This window comes from Sinohyriopsis cumingii, chromosome 6 (assembly GCF_028554795.1).
Source record: "Sinohyriopsis cumingii isolate HCF-2022 chromosome 6, ASM2855479v2, whole genome shotgun sequence".
Taxonomy (NCBI): domain Eukaryota; kingdom Metazoa; phylum Mollusca; class Bivalvia; order Unionida; family Unionidae; genus Sinohyriopsis; species Sinohyriopsis cumingii.
In genome coordinates this window covers 162,867,491-162,881,599 of record NC_142966.1, presented here as the reverse complement: position 1 = coordinate 162,881,599, position 14,109 = coordinate 162,867,491, and positions in this window count along the sequence as shown.

Sequence of the window (14,109 nt, the reverse complement as noted above, 5' to 3'; positions counted from 1 at the left end):
TGTTAAAAATCTATACAAGTAGCATTCATTGTCACAATTTGTGACATCATAAAACATGACATTCAATCCGGATTGTACTGGATCACACCGTTACTTTGATATTGTCTGAAAATGTCCACATACTTCAAGCAGCAGGGAAGTTCTACAGACCAGACGTTCCAGACCAAATAAGGCCTCCTACGAGAACATTTCCCGTAGAAGCCTCAGATTTCAAAAATAAGCCTTCCTACGAAAATTAATTTGCGTAAATTCACTCCCGACTGCAATTTTTTGTGTGCAAATTCAATGATTCTAGACAAGTAAAAAAGGGGGGGGGGGAAATTTATTCTGGTGTCGATGAAGTTTGCAAAGTTTGGCTGCGAGTCTCATGAATAAATTTGATCAAGACCGATTCGATATCTACTACGCGGATCATGAAGATTAATCGTGATGAAACCATGCGGTGTTGCCTGGGCGCGGCTGAAGAAATTTTTAAATTTGTTTATGTCCATATCGCCGTTGCACCAAGTCTGATGAATATTTCTCAGCGTGTGAGTATCGACGCCATTGAAAACGGATAAGATATTGCAATTGTCCCTAATTACCTTTGGAATTTGCGTATATCGCTGCGTCACGTAAATCACATCGGTGTTCTTGTGTCGGCCACGTGAAAATATCCTAGCCGGATTAGTTTGCTTATCCAGCATAACATCATCGAATACAACAAGATTATTAACATCGCCATCTAAATTTTCCACGGATGGGGTTTCATTGATGTCTGTGATGAATTCGATTGTGCCTTCGTCGGTATTGTCGCTAAATTCCTTTAGTACCTGATAGCAACGCTGATCATCAACGGACGGTGCAACCAAATACAATTTGTCCCATTTTAGCCATCGCATTATCAAATTTAGTAACAATTGCGTCTTTCCAGAACCGGACGGGCCAATAATTATCATCCTTATCGAATTCGGTAACACCGCGTTGTGTTTCGCTTGTTCGCGTTTCTTCGTGGCGGAAAAATCAATTACATTCATGTTACTAGAATACATGGATCTATATTGTGTTAAGTGTCGCACTCACACAGCTACGATAAATCCAACCGAAATCGTCACACGCAATAACAGAAACGCAATTGCAGGAGAATGCGAAGTTTGCAAGACACGCAAATTCAGATTTGTAAAAAAAAAAATAGAAGAATCGGAGGAGACATTACCGCCTCCATGAAAAATCTACCTGGGCTGCCTTGGGCGAAATATCCCGGAGAAAAGCATCTACCAGGATACAATTACTGCGGACCTGGTACGAGGCTCGATATAAGACTCAACGATAATAATCAACCAAATCCCGGCGAAGATCCAGTAAACGCCATCGATAACGCGTGCTACTATCATGATCTTGCGTATCGCAGCGGGGATTTACAACAAAGACATCTCGCTGATATTAGGCTAATTCACGCACTAAACGCGATTCCTGACAAAAGTTTCAAAGAAAAATTGGCAACTTGGTTGATAAAAGGCGCAATGAAAGGTAAATTAGTACTCGGCGCTGGTAAATAATATGGAGCAAATATATTATTCTCCGCGAGGATTCTGGCGAGGAAAATCAGCAATTGCCAAACTTGCCAAGGCAGCAAAAGTAAAACAGTCCGTTGCTGAATCGTGGCTATCGAAACAGGCAGTTTGGCAAATTTATCTTCCTCCGCCTAAGAAAATATCATATGCGAGTTTCTCTGTCAGCGTCCCTAATGAAGTCCATCAGGCTGATTTAATGTTTCTTCCTTACGATACCGTCGACGGAGTCACATATAAATACGTGTTAACGGTTGTTGATATCGCAAGCAGATACAAGGAAGCGGAGCCGTTATCGAATAAAACAGCAACGGAGATCGCTAAGGCGTTTAGCGAAATTTATTCACGATCTCCATTAACATGGCCGAAGCTTCTTCAGGTTGATCCAGGTCGAGAATTTCTTGGCGCGGTTACTTCACTGATGAAAAAGAATAATGTTAAAATCCGTCGCGGTATTGTAGGTGTTCATCACAATCAAGCTATCGTTGAGAGATTCAACAAAACGCTTGCAGAACGATTATTCGGATATCAGTACGCGCGTGAATTTATTCAAGATAATCGATCTCATGATTGGGTATCAAGATTACCTCACGTGATTAACGCACTAAATAACGAGACAACGAGAACAATAGCAATGAAACCTGCAATTGCAATTACAAAAACAAATATACCCCTAAAGCGAGATTCCGCAATTCCACCTGTGCTAGGTAACGTCACGGTCCGGTATTTATATAAAGAAGGCGAGGCCGAAGGAGGAAGAAAAAGAGCAACTGATCCAAATTGGAGCGTTACAACACATAAAATATCCACCGTAACAAGATCGTCAGGGAGACCAGCAATTTATTTCCTAGATTCACTAGCGCCACAACGCGGATTTACCAAGGAAGAATTACAAATAATACCGAAAGATACTCAACTACCGCCAGCGTCATTAATGTGAAACCGAATTCTACCTAACTGAGATAATTTTCTTACTCTTGACACGGCTAAATAAACTAAATTTGACCAGGAAATTCTATCATCGACGATCCAAACTTGACCATCCACTGTTAATCCCTGCGATGAATGTATCGTTGTTGCATAGCCTAATTTCCATGGTGATCTTTCTGCGTTTATCGCGTCATTGACAAGATTAATATCAACGAGAATAATATCGTTTAGTACCAAGATCTTTTCCTCTCCACATGGTAAAGTAACACTGATATTTTGTTTTCTGGTATCAGCGGGCCTGTAACACAATGGTACCTGCAATGTTGGAAATTTCTCGCAATGAAGCTTGAATAATTTTTCCTGAATAACATCACGAACAATTTTCCTACTAGCAATGATCAAATGATCGGGACGCCATAAATTAAGAAAAATATCCATCGGAGTCTCGTCGATTATTTTTCTCATCACATCGCATTGAATTTTATTCGGTTGTAATCGAATTATTTTCTTAAATTCAGTCAATAAAATATCATCGGATCTATAATCAGCGTCGATTTCCTCATAATAGTCAACAAAGTTCCTGAGCCATTCGTGAGGAGATTCACCATCAATCGGATCAGGCTGGCCATGATCGCCGCACATTATCACGGCTGTATTTTTCTCCTCCAGCCAGGTTAGGAACGATTTTAATACAACTAAATTTACTGTGCAAATTTCATCAAATATTATGATCCTGTTGATATATTTATTTCCCATACGAGCCGAATCCCATAATCCACCGCTGTATTTGAAATAACTGTGATACGTGCAAGAATCAACGCCGCGTTGCCTTATTTCTCGCGCTAATCTGTGAGTTGGAGTCAACACTATCATATCAGATTTCGCAAATAAATTTATCGCTCTCGTTGTTTTCCCGCTACCACCAGGACCATTCATGTAAACGAATTTACTACGTGAAATTGGGTCAAATGCGGATGCAGCCGTCGATATTTCCTCAAATTTATCTCGATGAAATTTATCGCAATCTTCGACATCGGCGTCCTCACAGTAATCTAGAATATCCTCGTTTTTTATCCTCCAAGTGCCCCAAGAGCCATCGGAGATTAAATTCTCCAGCCTATACTGATATTTCTTATCGATATAAAACGAGTCCGTTGCGACCCTTACCGCGATATCAGAAAATTTATTTATCATCGACAGTAAATTTATACTCACATAAGCGAGCATCGAAGACCTCAAATGCGTATACTGCGCTGATTCTCCATCGAGATAGCTAATTACGGTACCCAATTTTTCTCCGTCAATGATAATATTCTCTCTGTTGCAGAATATTCCTCGTGATACCGTATCGGCAATAATAAAATCCATCTCGGCATCGTTGATAAACAATCTAGCGTGTCGGTGTTTATGATCAACGGATCCTCCTTGAGTAAATTTACCAATTATTTTTCTTCCGATATCTTTCGCGTTTTCACAATCCGTCGGTAGCCACACTTCAGTTTGTTTCCTGTATGATATAATTGCCTCGCTAACCGTCAACGATATTAACATTGACGAATCCAGCATATACCTCAATAACACTATAGGGACCCATCTGCGTTGAGAGAAATGCCGACCAAACCAAATATAACAAATTTTATGTAAATTTTCAGCAAACTCAAATGAAGTGACACAAGCGAATCCGGTCATGACAAAATCAGGTAACGGTCCGTTAATTGCTACCCTTGTCATTTCGTTGGTGGGATGACCAAATTTAGCAAAATAATCCGCACAATCGCCGTATCCTAGGAAACTTCCAGGATAGCACGCGCTCATATCAACGGAGATCATATCTTCGAAATAATATTTGGTATTCCATAATCCGCCATGGCCGTATTCGATACAGCTAAGTTGAATATCAGCGAGAAATTCGTTCCTTGTAGGTTTCCACGAATTTCTTTCTCTGGCAGCGTGAGCAGCAACAGACGGAACAGTAAAGCAGTTCGTTAATAACTGATCAGGATTTGACGAATATTTCACCGCAATATTTTTCATAGATTCATGTAATTTTTCATCTCGATAAATATCTCCGCGCGGCAATATAAACTGATCATACTTTTCTTCGCTCGAGAATAACCAAACCGATATTGGATCAGACGCGGCTAATATTTTGATATATCGGAACATGGCATCGGAATTGTCTTTTGCATCATCAACAGGATAAAATTTAACAACCCGATCTCGCGGGAATATCATTACCGACTGCGACCACGCATGTGAATTATGATCAACAATCTCGATTGGTACTCCTCGAGATCTATATGGCGACGAATATAATATTTCTCCCGATAGTGTTTTCACCGTGATAGGAAATTTAAGTTTCTTGCTCAACACAGCAACATCGTCAATCGATGCGCCATCAACAACCGTCTTTGCCCATGAATTAATTTTACCCAACCTCAACTGAGTCAGGCCAGATCCGCGACGAGCATTTTTCATGTGCTCGATAACGCGCTCAGCCACGCAATTTATCATCGGAGATTCTTTCATCGCGGGTAGATTTTTCACATCCGGATTATTATTCAACCGATAAATTCCATAAACAACAGCGCTAGATGGATATGCCCTAGCATAATAAGGACCGTCAATTCCCAATAATAATCCTGGCTTCGAATTTTTATCAAGAACGACGTTTTTCTTACCGCCACGTATTGGATCTCGTTTATCGCGAATAATCCAAGTGTCGTCAGGCATTTGTGCGATGAATTTTATCCCAAAGATAAATCGCTCCTCCTTGTGTTCGAATTTTATATGCTCGATTATATTCTTGGCCCGTTCCAGATTCATCGTAGCATCAACGGAGTTAGTTTTCCATGTCGACCAAACATGAATCCCCCCATCATCGAAAAATTCTTTTTTGGCACGATCGACCTCAGGAATGATATATTCTGCCTCATCAAGATCAAATGTATCCATTATTATATTTTAGACAAATATCTAAATTATAATGAATAAATGTTCGTGGATACCAATCGGATCAACAAAATCATGCGACAAATCCTGCAGAGGCGATTATTGTGGTGCTCACATATATGCGATTCGACGAGGCAGTAAAGGACCACAGCGGTGTTTAGTTTGTCAAGTTGGCACGCGAGGAAAGACTCGATTGTGTTTATCCTGTGGAGGGAAAAATTATCGGGAATTGCTCAGATATTACAAAAAGAAATCTTCCTCGGTGATAACATGCGAAGAAGATTATATTAATCGATTCAAGGCAAATTATGATTTAAACAAATGGAATATTGTATATGGAAATGAAATCGACGATTCCTGCAATGAAAATCACACACGAGTATAGATCTCATCCTACGATCGAGGGTTACGAGGCATCATCCGATGGTACCGTCAGACATATCAGAACGAAGAAACATGTTGGTAGAGTTGGCAATTCGGGTTATTTGATATGTAACTTCAGTAATGGTGGAAAGAGAAGATCCACAAATTACGCCCTTCATCGGTTTGTATTCGAGTGTTTCCGCGGACTCATCAAGAATAATTTGGTCATTGACCATACCGACGGAAACAAACTCAATAATAAACTATCCAATCTACGCGTGGTAACTCCGAGTGAAAATTGTATATATGGTAATACTGGGCGACACCCTAAATATGCCAGGGCGGTCAAATCGATAAATCAGGAAACGGGCGAGGAGATGATATTCGAATCGATGACTGCAGCTGCGAAATATTATGAAATTAATTCACGCTCGGTGAAATTCGCGGCAGAAGGAAAAATCAATGCGACATTTTCCTACAATCTCGGCACTTGGATCAAATTTTCTTATATACCAATAATATTCGATTCGGAAAGCGACGAAGAATAATTGAATATTACAAAATTAATATAACATGAATGAAAAAAACATAAATAACATCATCGAAGCCATCGATGATCTAAGGAAAAAAATAAATCTTCCCTCGGAGTTGGACACGAATAAAATTCGATCCGAATTCGAAACAATCATTCAAGGAAAACTCGAATACAAATACACGCTACCATCCGAATACAAATTAATAAAGAAAATCCAAATTGCGATGTATCAATCGTTAGCTACAGTCAGCGATGATCAAATTGAGGATTTTGTTAAATTATCTACGCTAGTGGAAAAAGCTAGATTGATTTTATCCGACGAATATGAATCAAGAAAAATTACAAGCTCGCGCATCAGACAACTGAAAAAACTTGTCGATGAGAGCAAGGCCAAGGAAATATCCTCCTGAATATTTCCGCAAACAACAAAAAAAAAAACAAAAATTAAAAAAATATATTAATTTTGAAAATTTCCCTGGATTTTATTTATTTTTTTTTGGCCTGTTTTTCCATGGCAGATGGATTTACGATCTTACCAGCAGATTGATACTTATCGTTTCCCCGCGTATATCAAGCAAATTTCCTTTCTGATCCGTTAGTTTGAAATTTATCTTCGACAATAATCGATTATGACATCGCAGATAAAACGGATTCACCGGCTCCTTTATTATCAAATAACCCGGAGAGGCGCTAGGTGAAAACGAATACAATATAAATCCCTGCTGTGCTTGATTTGACTCTGACGAATCAACATTGTAGCTGCCCTCGACAACATCCGCGTGAAGATAAATCGCGATAACTTCCGTTATATTAACGATACCTGGCGAAATATGCCGCCCTTGCCCGGCGGGATCGTTATTGTGTTTGAGAATTAATTCCGATTGTATTTTTTTAGTCCACGCGGCATGTAACTTCGGAAATAAATCATCGATGGTATCAGTAACAGATTTTCTCATTTTATCAACATCATAATCGGGAAATTTGAAATTTGGTAGCGTTTCCTCGGTTAATCCAAATACTCTCATGAATTTTTGTTTTTCTCCTGAATTTCTGATCAACTCGAATTTGCTAATAGGAAGAACATAATCGGCAATTGATATATCGTCAACTATCGCCTGAATAAACATACCATGATAATATTCAACATCATTCGCGAGTTGATTTAAAATCTTCACGCGTTTGATAATTTCGCTACATGAGCCTGATTTATTTAAGATGCATTCATGAAAGGATTCCCGCAATAAATTTAATTGTAATTTATGTTCTTGAATAAATTCGTCGAGGGTTCTTTTTACCAAGATACCATCTATGGGGGCTATTATCTTAATGTGGGTAGCGTCGAAGATTTTCACACCGGGGGGAATTTTAGGAAGAGGCAACCACGAGAGAATTCTTTCGTTAATAAAAGTAAAAGCGAATATTACCAGGTTAATTTTGTGGTTATTCATGAGGTTGATGGCGCTATCGATCAGAGGTTTGTGTTTGATATCTCCATACCATCCTTCGTCGGTGGTAAAATCTTCTTTTTTTGGTTCCGGTAGTTCTGGAGGAGCTTCCTCGTACCAACCTGGAATAATAAAATCTGATTTTTTTGGTTTTACTAGAGGTGCGATTTCAGGCCAACCTAATATGGTCCTAATCGATGATTGGTAAATATCTACCATGTACGGCGATTTCACCTCTATCATCGATGATAGTGTTGGTTCGTGCGCAGATATTTTTATTCCCGGAGTAGCATCGCCGGTTATATTTGATATTCTGGTGGTAAATTCCTTATCCAGCTGATCAATTTCGTAACTGCCTGTTGGTATGCCAACGACGATCCAATCAGGCGTTCCATCGGGTTTGTTTTTGTTGGCAAAAACAAGCGAATTATTCGATGATAATTTACCGAATGATTTCGATCTAACATTAGGCCAGCTGTTGTAGACACGCAATTGCGTTAACGCAATTTCTTTGACGCTGATTGGTGTTGGAAAATTGATGCTAAATTCTGGCTTAGTTGAGCTTAACGATATTAACGTTGTTGTCGGCGGTGTCGTGTTTGTCACGATCTGGGCTAGTTCGGACATTATTAATATTCATTTGTTCAATCTCGGAGTAAATACTGATCATTGCCGAAAATTCTAGATCGGAGATAACGCCATCATTGAGACTCTCGGAAAGCAGCGATGATAATTTCGAATACGCGTCGTTGATCTTGGTTAGTTTGTTTTTGTACAACGATAATTTCTCACTCGTGCACGAGGATATCTTTTTCGCTACGATATTGAGAACACCAGCAATTGTCGTTGTTGACGAGATTATTATTGTTGCAACGATCAGCGCGATTGTTGTTACCGCGGATAAAATTATTCCAGCACCAGCGACTACCGCGGATACCGTGTACACGGCGACGTCAATGATAACTAATCTACGCTGGTATTTTTTTATTTTTGTTTGATACTCGTCGAGGAGTTTTTTTAGCGAATCCTGCCATGATCGCGCCTGATTATAACGATAATCCGATGCGGTCATTTATAAGTTATTTATCTAGCCAATTGATTGGGGGATTCGCTATCTCGGCAACCTTAAACGGCTCGGGATCCTCCTCTTCGGCAGCGCTGATCGTCTTGGGGGGATTGGTCATACCCCAACCAAATAAATATTCGAAAATTACAAAATAATGCACTGGTCCCATGTTGGTTCTATCCGATGGCGTTAATTTAAAAGTTTCAGTTTTATTTTCATCTATGGAAATAACGAAAAATCCAGGATGGTATTCATAAATTTCACGAAGAAGAGCCGTCACGTTAAATTTTATTAATGACTTCGAAATAATATATACTCGATATACACCTTGAATTGGCGCGGTAAAGTTAAAAGAATCATTATCGGGTGTCCAGGTAAAATATTCTGACCTCATCACAAATGGTATATTGAGAAGAAGATTTGCTGTATGTACCTCCGGTGGTACTATAATAAGTTCCAACGATGACATTTCTATTTTGATTTCGTCGACGCTTGTTGTTACGGCGAGAAGTTTCTCGTTGATTTCTTGAATTTTTCCATCGTTCGCTGATGTATCAACCTTTTGACGCGCTAATTCACGTACCGCGTTAATTTCATCGTTAATTTTAGTAATATCCTCGTCGATTTTTCTTGTTTTCTCATCTGTCGATTCACGTATCGCGTTAAACTCCTTGGTAAATTCGGGAACAACAAGATCGTTGAGTTTATTAATTTCCTTGTTGAGATCGTCGATTGTTGCTCTCTGACCTAACGAGATATTTATTTTGGTAATTTCCTCGTTAATGGATTTTACTCTCTCGATGAGATCGCTGTGTGATGTTCTATCGGCTTTTTGAAATATTAATGCACGTGCCGATTCAATATCTTTGTTGATTTGGGCGATATCTTCGTTGATTTTTCTTGTTTTCTCGGTAAGATCGTTATGTGATGTTCTATCGGCTTTTTGAAATATTAATGCACGTGTCGATTCAATATCTTTGTTGATTTGGGCGATATCTTCGTTGATTTTTCTTGTTTTCTCGGTAAGATCGTTATGTGATGTTCTATCGATTTTCTGACCCATCGCGGTATTTATTTTGGTAATTTCCTCGTTGATGGATTTTACTTTCTCGCTGAGATCGTTATGTGATGTTCTATCGGTTTTTTGAAATATTAATGCGCGTGCCGAGTCAATATCTTTGTTGATTTGGGCGATATCTTCGTTTATTTTCTTTGTTTTCTCGGTAAGATCGTTATGTGATGTTCTATCGGCTTTTTGAAATATTAATGCGCGTGCCGATTCAATCTCTCTGTTGATTTGGGCGATATCTTCGTTTATTTTCTTTGTTTTCTCGGTAAGATCGCTGTGTGTAGTTGAGGAGGTTTCGATGAATTTTTTTATATCCTCGTCGAGTTTTTTACTGAGATTTTTTGATGTATCGTCTAGTTTTTTAAGATCGTTAGTTAGCTTGGTAAATCTTTTTGTCACTCTATCCTGAAGATCGTCGTGTGATGCTTTATCAGCCTTTAGAAGCATCGCCGCTGATAGCTCTTTGTCGGATTTTTCTACATCCGCGATATTGGCCTTTAGAAGCATCGCCGCTGATAGCTCTTTGTCGGATTTTTCCACATCCGCGATATTGGCCTTTAGTGGTAATACCGCGATAATATCGGTAATATCAGCAATAGATTTTAATACCATCTCCGATTGGCGAGTAAACTGACTGATATGATCGCGGTATTCGTCTCGCTTGATTATATCAGTTATTTTCACGTTGCTGGTTTGTAATCTTCCTTCGGTATTTTGAAAAACAGCAACTTCGCCAGGGTCCACCTCTGACAGCGATAGAAGATTGTTAATATCGCTCTTGGTTGCGAACTTTGATAGATCGACGTCAGTCACTTCTGCTTTTTCCTTCCTGTAGATAAATCTACCGTAAATATCAACCATGATATTTATCTACGGCGTATTCAAATACAATTTTGTGATACGGACCGGATGATTTTGAAATTGCGTCAAGAACATTAATTGACTCCGGGCCGCATATCGGTGGATCCGCTAATGTCTGCGTTGGAAGTGTCGAATACCAAACCGGAAGTTTCAGCGAAGACACATAGTTGATAAATTCATTTGGCGGTGCTAATCCATACGAATCAAAGTAAATAACTTCGCGAGGATTAATCGCGTAGGCAACCCAGTGTGTTCCAGGGCCGGTATTTTTATCGAGATTTATTATTCCCGTCTCGGTAGGGTTTGGTTTTTCTGGTAGTTGATCTCGCATAAATACGCCTCTGAAAAATTTTTTTTTTTTTTTCCTTGCTTCGCTAAGTAAATCTAAATTTGAATAGGCCGTGCTAATCTTAGGCCGGATCCGTATGGGGGGCGTCTTAGATAAAGGCCGGATCCTTTTTGTTGTTTTTGCAACAGGAGAGAGAGGACGGGAAGTAACCCTCCCTTTTTTTACCGTATCGTCCTCCCACCACTTTTTCTCCTAATTTGGAACCTATGCCCGAGAGCGCGCCTAATCCTAATGTCTTTCCAATAATCGGAAGGGCCATTTTTATCAGGGGGAGAAAAGGAAGAAATCCGCCTGTTTTGACCATATCTCTGATGGCGCCTATGGAAAGGCTCACATGAACGCCAGAATTTGCTGATTTGGCCTTGGTAAATCGTTCACGTTGACCTCTAGTTAGCGACAGTTTGTTAGGCCCACCGTGAATCTGATCGTTTTTCAGTGTTAATTTCATACCGCATCGCTTTGATATCGCTGTTTGGAGTTTTTTCATCTGACCCGGGGTCAGAGTTACACTGACGTGTTCGTATGGCATATTAATAATCGCTTAGTCTAAATTTGGAATTTGTCACATGTTCTCGACAGGAGCATCGATGACTCTCATTCTGCCGCTAATGCCTTCCAAGATCATTGTTCTATCGCTGAGAATAACCGCGATGGCTCTTGCTGCTCCGGCTGTGTTAATTCTGGCTTTGAAATGAATATCAACAACGGATTGTTTTACCAAATCGAGATGCTCCAAGGAAAAGTAATAGATGGGATAGCGAGTATTAAAATCTAGCTGTGATATTTGCAATCCCGTATCGATATTTTGATCGCGGCCCATGAAACTTAGTAATCGATGATATGCGCGGGCCGTCGAAAAATTTTCAAAATCGATGGCTATTTCCTCGGATGGTTCTTGCTGGCCGTTTATCCTTAGTGAAACGTTTGTTGCATCGAAATTATCAAATATCATGTGACTGCGATTTTGATTGTATCTATCTGCAGATTGAAGGGCAACAAAGATGTGTCTAGGTGCCGAAACACCTTGTTGTGACGCAATTCGCCAGGTAAATATTCCGTTGATATTAACATCGCAGGAGTCGGTCATCGTTGTCAACCAGGACATGACGGATTTTCCGCCTTGATTCATGAATGATAATAATTTTTCTTCCTCGAGCATCGATGGGGTTATCGCTGGCATCCACAAGGTAAATTTAGTTAGGATTACCTTGCCTGCATCACCGGGATCTCGCCAGATGGCTTTGTCACTGCCAGCAGCGTCTCGAACGAAAGTTATCGTGTGTTTTGCTCCGTAAATAACTTTTCGGAAATGCCTGCAAAATCCAAAAATGTGAGATAGCGGAATTGCACAGGAAAATCTTCGTTCATTTCCCCTTAGCATAGCTCTTCTCGTGGCAAATCCAAGGTTGTAATTGATATTGGTGCTGATCATCACTGAAAGAACATCGGCGGGGGCGGCGCCAGCGGCATTTCTCGGCCTACCGATATCATACGGTAAATGTTCAGGGGCATCGGAGTTATCTTTGGCGAACATCATACTAGGACCGGCTGACCTGGTAAAATCATCCGAGTATCTCGCTAGGCCTATAATCGTCGTTGCTATATCAACGTTGTCCGTAATTGATTCGATCTCTCTTCCGTCGATCATGTAAGTGGCGCTCTTGAATAATGCCATGATGCCGTTGTTGACAAACCCAATACCAAAATCTGCATCGTAGTTGGTATTATCTTCCTTTACAATTCTCCCAACAACTTCGATATATGCCTCAGATGGAAGAAAATATCTTGTTGTATCGTGGACTTGAATTTCCAAGCGATTATTTGTATTTGGGTCAACTGCATCGTACGAGAAATACTGGAAATCTCGCACGGATGTGTCTCTGCCTACAGGCTCGTCCATGTCGAACACTTCATTTGACACTTGTGCGAACATTTATTATTAAGAATATCATCTAAAACGAAGACCGCTGCCTGAAATGAAGCTTGTATTTGCTAGATTTGTCTTAGCAACTTTATTTGCTAGATTTATGTTAGCAACTTCATTTGCAAGATTTGTATTTGCAACTTCCTGCGCTATATTTGTCTTAGCAACTTCCTTTGCGAGATCATTTATTTTTTTATTTGCTGCGTCGTTTATGGCTTTACTGACTTCGGGTGGCATTTCTCTGGTGATGGGTAATTTGACGGGTTGTTTTTTGCGCATTAAATTTAATATTTTACTTTTGACAACATTGAAGCCTTTACTGGCCAAATTACCGATACCAGAGATAGCAGTCTCGCCGATCTTTCCTATTGCTTTTGACGCGAATTGTTTGATAGTGGGTCCGATTTTAGGTATTATTCGCGTAACGAGACTTCCAATGATATCGCCGAATCCATTGCCGTGTATATATTTGTACACGGGCAATCTAGAGTTTACTATGCGGACCTGTTTGGGTCTGCGCTGATATTTGTGAACAATCATGTTATTTCAATTGTGTTGTTTTAATCGATGAGCTCATCGACAAGTTCCTTGTAAATGTGAGAGTCGATGACACCACCGCGGAATAATCGCTGACAAATATCCGAGGCTTCGTTGATTATTTCACGGGAGTTATTTCCAGCTCGTTTTCCTCCGATTAATACCTCGAGGCGAGATACATCGTTGACAACACTGTCAGGGCAAATTGTATATCCGCTTCCTGTTTTTGGTTTTTGTGTTGATGGTTCTTTAAACCACTCCGTTAACACGTCCTTCTCTTCCTTTTCTTTTTCTTTTTCTTTTTGGTTTACTTTTTCCATAAATTTAAAATATTCGTCATCACGTCTGTAAGGAGGTTTTTTACTAGCAAAATATATCCATTCGATATATTTGTTTTTTTCAAGAGGTTTTCCACGAACACTGGGGTTTAAATATTTATCCCTATCATTATAATCCGCGGCAATACCTACTAAATTTTCCCCCTTTGCGATTTGTTCATGCACATCACGGGTAAAAACAAATCCGATA